Raw genomic sequence first — 6,708 nt, forward strand, 5'->3', positions numbered from 1 at the left:
CCCTGGGAGTGAGTTTTTATTACGTGAGGCTAGCCTGTGCTCTCGGCCTCTTTTGCATATAGTGGACAGGTCTCCCTTCTGTTTTCTCTGCCATTTGACCTAGCCAAGGTCCCTGATTTAGAGGTCAAACAGATGAGGCCATTCAACCTGGGACTTCCAACTTCTAAAACTGTGGACTATATCATTAAGTATCCTGCCTGTTCAGGCCAGGTGCGGCCACACATGCCTGTAATTAAATTTTGGAAACAGAGGCAGGGGGATCCAGATTGCAAGATCTGGACCAGCAGGGTTTATACCAAGATCTTATCTCCCAAAGGAGGACTGTTTGCTAATGTATGCAAGGCACCTACACAGCTCAGACTGTGCACTCTATAAATATATATTATTCTTGAATCAAAAAAGAGGTGTTGTCAGATTTAGCAAATCAGAAGTAGAAGATGCCTAGTTAACATTAAGTTTCTGACAAGCCACCAGCATAATTTACTTTGTGTTATAAGGATGTTCCAGAAAATGCTGTGGGATGTTCTGTATGTCAAATATGTTGCTCTGATTGGTTAGTAAATAAAACACTGATTGGCCAGTAGCCAGGCAGGAAGGATAGGTGGGACAAGCAGAGAAGAGAATTCTGGGAAGTGGAAGGCTGAGTCAGAGAGACACTGCCAGCCGCCATGATGAGAAACAGCATGTGAAGATGCCGGTAAGCCACGAGCCATGTTGCAAGGTATAGATTAATGGAAATGGATTAATTTAAGCTATAAGTACAGTTAGCAAGAAGCCTGCCACGGCCATACAGTTTGTAACCAATATAAGTCTTTGTGTTTACTTGGTTGGGTCTGACAGCTGTGGGACTGGCGGGTGACAGAGATTTGTCCTGACTGTGGGCAAGGCAGAAAAACTCTAGCTACAAGAAAATATTTAAGACATCCTTTTATTTTATTTTTTTAAATTGTTCATCTGAAGCCAGGTAGTGGTGGCACATGCCTTTAATCCCAGCACTCGGGAGGCAGAGCCCGGTGGATCTCTGTGAGTTCAAGGCCAGCTTGGTCTACAGAGAGTTCCAGGACAGGCTCCAAAACTACACAGAAAAAAAAATTGTTCATTGGACATTGTAACATACTTGATACTCTGTATCTTGTCTAGTAGCCCTGGTCACACTTGCTGAAGCAATGAGTGTACAAAAATGGGGCATTGACCGGGAAAGGAAGGTATCCTGGGGACACCAGGCTGTGTGTCTACCTTTGTGAACAGCAGAATTAGATCAAGGACACTATCAAAAATTTGCATGAGTTTACTCCTAGCTCTTTGGTTTGGATTCTGTCACTTTGGCACCTGGGATAAAAAGGGGACTGGCCCTTCTTCAGGGTGCTAGGCTTAGCTGAGAAAAGGAAGCAGGCACTCTGCAGTCCCAGCTGGTTACAGGCAGCAGAGACGTCCTGAGGGGCCACTGAAGGAAGAGAACTAGCTGGGGCCCCAAATGCCAATATCCTTGCTCAGTCTTCTCTGTTTTAAAGGAGCCTTCTAGAAACCTCCTGTGGGCCTGATGGAAGGAGCTAAATGGCCGGATGACAGACAGTAGCTGGCTGGCATGATCCGTCACTAAACTTTATCGATACTAGAAAGTGATGTATCCGCTCACTTACAGTTGGGTCACACCCGTGAGTTGACTACCAGGTACTGCTTCACACAGGGTGGTGGCCAGCCCTCTCTTGAGGGATGAAAGAAGAACTAGATGGCCAGGCTTTGGGTAACCTTGTCAGGAAAGTTCCTCATTATGTTGTTCTCTTCATGCTTCAGGGTCTCAGAAGTCATACCTAGTCACAGGTAACAAGGCAGGTGGTCTTATTTAGGTCCACACATCCTTTCATCTTTATGAAATTGGTGGTGGTGGTGGTGGTGGTGGTGGTGGTGGTGGTGGTGGTGGTGGTGTGTGCCCATGAAGCACATTAGGTGGCCTACTCCATCACTCTCTGTCTTATTATTCTGACCCAGGGTTTTTCACCAAACCTGGAGATTGACATTTTGGCTAGATTGACTGGCCAGCAAGGCCCAGGGATCCTCCAGTCTCTGTTCTATCCCTGGTAGTGCTGGGTTTGTTGGCTTGCATATGGCCATGCCAGGCTTTTTAAACGAGTGCTGGGGATTTGAACTCAGGTCATCACGCTTCTGAAGCAAGCTCTCTTACTCACCGAGCCATCTCCCCATCCCCGATGCTGTTACCTTGTCTACACATACCTTCAGAATCTTAAAGGCTAGAGAAATTTTCTCCATGTCCTTCTGCTTCTTGATGATTTGGTGACATTATTTCTGCTAACCTTGATCCTCTCTTTCCTCCTCCACACAATTATAATTATACTCTAGAATTTCCAAATACTTCCAATTGATCTGTCCTATATTTTATAATTTTTCTGATTTACAGTAGTAATTATCATCAACATTATATGTACAGGACCTTACATGCATGTAATTAATATGAAATTGATCTCTGAAGAAGGTGTCACCAATTTAAGAAAGTACAAAGTGAGAGAAGAAAAATGGCAGGGGCTCCCTTAACAGTGGCACTGTGGTCAAGTAAGCCAGCTGCTTTCCCTCTATGCCTTGTCACAGCACAGTTGATTACATCATTGGTTACACAGCTTGTGATTACATCATCAGTTGCACAGCTTGTGATTACAACATCAGTTGCACAGCTTGTGATTACATCATCAGTTGCACAGCTTGTGATTACATCAATATCAGTTGCACAGCTTGTGATTACAACATCAGTTGCACAGCTTGTGATTACATCATCAGTTGCACAGCTTGTGATTACATCATCGGTTGCACAGCTTGTGATTACATCATCGGTTGATGTCTTGCTTAACTGCACTGCTGAGAGCTCTTTCCTTAGCCTTCAGGGCCCGATGCCCTTATTTCAGGGACATCTGCTCATGTAGCCTGCCTTGGTCACTGTTCTACTGCTGTGATGAAACACCATGACTGAGGCAACTTATAAAAGAAAGCACTTAATTGGGGGCTGGCTTACAGTGTCAGAGGGTGAGTCCATGACCATCATGGCAGCGAGCATGGCAGCAGGCAGGCAGGCATGGTGCTGATCCAGAAGTTAGAGGCGGAGAGAGTTCTTGCCTGAGCCTGGTATGGGCTTTTGAAACTCAAAGCCTGCCTGCCCCCAGTGGCACATCTCCAATAAGGCCACACCTCCTAATCCTTCCCAAACAGTCCACCAACTTGGAACCAAACATTCAATTATATGAGCCCATTGAGGGCCATTCTCATTAAATTCACCACATAACCAACTCATCATCCATCTTGGTCACTCAGACACATTTTAGTGTCCTTCTGTGTAGGGCTCTGTGTAGCAGGAATCTTAAACGGTCTTATTAATAAGAACAACCCCCAAGCCAGGTATTGGGGTGAACGCCGGAAGATGAGAGAGACAGAACAGGCCACAGCTACCTCACCTTGCCAATTCCTCAGCTGATCCTGTTTCCTCAGACTGGAAGCCTCTGAGTTCTCATCCAAATGGATCTCAGTTGAATTGTTGCTCAAAAGCCTAAAAGCTTAACCAGCCAAAAGCTTCTAGTTTCTGGTCCTCACGCCTTATATACTTTTCAGCTTTCTGCCATCACTTCCTGGGATTAAAGGCTCTTATTACCACGCCTGGCTGTTTCCAGTGTGGCCTTGAACTCACAGAAATCCAGGTGGATCTCTGCCTCTGGAATGCTAGGATTAAAGGTGTGAGTGCCACCATTTTCTGGCCTCTGTGTCTATCTAGTGGCTGTTCTGTTCTCTGACCTAGATAAATTTATTAGAGTGCACGATATATTGGGGAACACAATATCACCACAGCTCTGTTGCTCAGTTCTGTAACTACAGATACAAACACTAAACTAGTTAGTACTTATCCTGAATGAAGATAATTTAGGAAACCTGGAAAATGCCTAAATTATAACACACCACATCAAGCATTACCACAAAAATGTAAGCGAAGAGACCAAGAAATCAGCTCTTCTTTAGGGATCTAACAGAGACATGAAAAGGTCCCATCCAAACTGGGCTTCTGAGAATGAATACGTGTTTTCCAGGCGAAGGGACTCATGCAAGTGAGAATATTCCAGCAGGAAGGAATCATGAGGGCAAGGACTCAAATCAAATCTGGTGTTGCTTGGGAGCATGAGATACTCCTGTGGAAGGGACACGGGATAGAGGAGCAGGAGCTGCAGGGCCAGGAGTGAGGAAGCAGCTGAGGCCACATCTTGAGGCCTTGTATACCAAGCAGTATGTTTGTCTTCTAGGTAACAGTGGAAGTGGTTCTGATATTGGAAAGGAAAATGCTAGAGATAACATGAAAAGTAATTTGGAGGAAAAAAATAGTTTCATTTTCAGAAAATAAGAGCAAAAATATTTTATGCACTTCTTTGCATGCTAATCACTAGAACTCAAGTCCTCTGGAAGAGTAGTGTGTGTTCGTTTTGAGGCATCTCTCCTGCCTTAGTTATTTTATTTTTAGTTGCGTGGGTTGTGTGTGTCTGTGATGAGGTATGTGCACATGAGTGTAATGCTCATTGAGGCCAGAAGGGGGCATCAGATCCTGGAGCTAGAGCTACAGGCAGAAGTAGGTTACCTGACATAGGTGCTTGCTGGGAACCAAACTCTAATCCTCTACAAGAGCAGCAAGCACTCTTAACTGATGAGTCGTCACTCCAGCCAGGGGTCTCTATAGACTGAATAAAATGATATTGTATTGAACTGCCTTATTGGAATATCTTGAGCTTTTTGAGTTTTGCTTAGATTTTTTTTTATTGGCAGTTATAACTAATTCTATACAGATTATTCATTATTTTCTTGAAATAGACTAGGAATGAAATCTGGGTTGAAGGGATGCACATTTTTCAAGGCTTTAAATTGTCAAATAGTCATGTTTGCCTTCAAGATCCTGTACGAGTTTCATCTATGATAAAAATATTTAATTGTCTTTTCACTTATCAATATTAAAAATTTTATAAATCTTAAAAAATTATAAATCTCTACCTATCTGAAACACAATAAATAATGTCTAACGGTATTAACTTTCCCATCTTTGGTAGCAGGGTCAAATTTTCTTTTTCATGGGAAGGCATTCACATTCTTCCTTCTGTGAGTTACCTCTCTTCGCTGTTTGTCCATCTTTCTGCTGGCCTGTCTGTCTCTCTGTTGTCCCATAGGAGTTCTCTGTATAGCAAGGACACTCTGTTCTGGTTAAATGTGATGGAAATAGATTTTCCCCCCAGTTTGTTATCTTTGTTGATGCTAAACATCCCCTGCTAACTTTACTATTTGTGGTAGGAGACATTTACAAAAAAACCATTTTGTTTATTTATTTTGTGTACAGGAAGGGGAGGAAACATGTGTCGTGGAGGTCAGAGGACACCGTGAGGGAGCTGGTTCTCTACTTCCATAATGTGTGTCCCCAGGATCAAACTCGGGTCCTTAGGCTTGGCAGCTGGCACCTTTATCCAGTGAGCATCTTCCTAGCCCAAGAGACATCTTTAAGTGCCCCTCGGCACACAGCATGGTCTCTCCTCTCTTTTAGGGACTCATCAAATGCACCAGGGTAAGAGTTTGAGTTATTTGCTTCCTGCCCCATTCTGAGAACACAGGGTGTTAGTTGAGTATAGACACTCCCTTTATCCAGAGCAGCTGCTCATTGTTTTCATTATCTATATAACGTATTTATGGAGCAACTATGTCATTATTTCAATGCTGGAGATTGAGCCCCATGCTTTGCTCACACTGAGGACGTGCTCTGAGACTGGGCACAGGAAGCACTGACTATGCATCAACACAGGAAGTACTGACTATGGTCAAGGTGCTAGGGATGCTACAATGAGCAAAAGATTTCATTGTAGTTGGAGGACTCAGGTGACAAAGACAAATGAAAGGAATACACACTATACCAGGTATAACAAAGCAGAGCGGCATTTGGTACATAGGGTGAGAAGGGTATTGTGGGTAGAGTACATTAAGGAGGGGCTGACGCAGGTGGAGAGGGAGGAGGTGCTGAATGGATGTCTGGAGGAAGGCCTTCTAAAAGCAGACTGAACAATGCACACAAAGGCCCCAAGACCGGAGCAGGCCTGGTGCATCTAAGGATCAACAAAGCAGCTGGGTGGCTTGCAGAGGGCAGCCTAGGGAGGTGGGTACAACATTCACAGCCCCCCATCATTCACATCTCCCATCATTCACAGCCCCCATCATTCACAGTCCCCCATCATTCACAGTCCCCAATCATTCACATCTCACATCATTCAGTCCCCCATTATTCACAGTCCCCCATCATTCACAGTCCCCAATCATTCACATCTCACATCATTCAGTTCCCCATCATTCACAGTCCCCCATCATTCACAGTCTCCATCATTCACCGTCCCCCATCATTCACGGTCCCCCATCATTCACGGTCCCCCATCATTCACAGTCCCCCATCATTCACAGTCTCCATCATTCACCATCCCCCATCATTCACAGTCCCCCATCATTCCACAGTCCCCCATCATTCACCGTCCCCCATCATTCAGTCTCCCATCATTCACAGTCCCCCCATTATTCACAGTCCCCCATCATTCACAGTCCCCCATCAATCACAGTCTCCCATCATTCACAGTCCCCCATAATTCACAGTCCCCATCATTCACAGTCCCCCATAATTCACAGTCCCCCATCAATCACAGT

Source organism: Peromyscus californicus, unplaced genomic scaffold, assembly GCF_007827085.1.
Source record: "Peromyscus californicus insignis strain IS unplaced genomic scaffold, ASM782708v3 Scaffold_16__1_contigs__length_79575227, whole genome shotgun sequence".
Lineage (NCBI taxonomy): Eukaryota > Metazoa > Chordata > Mammalia > Rodentia > Cricetidae > Peromyscus > Peromyscus californicus.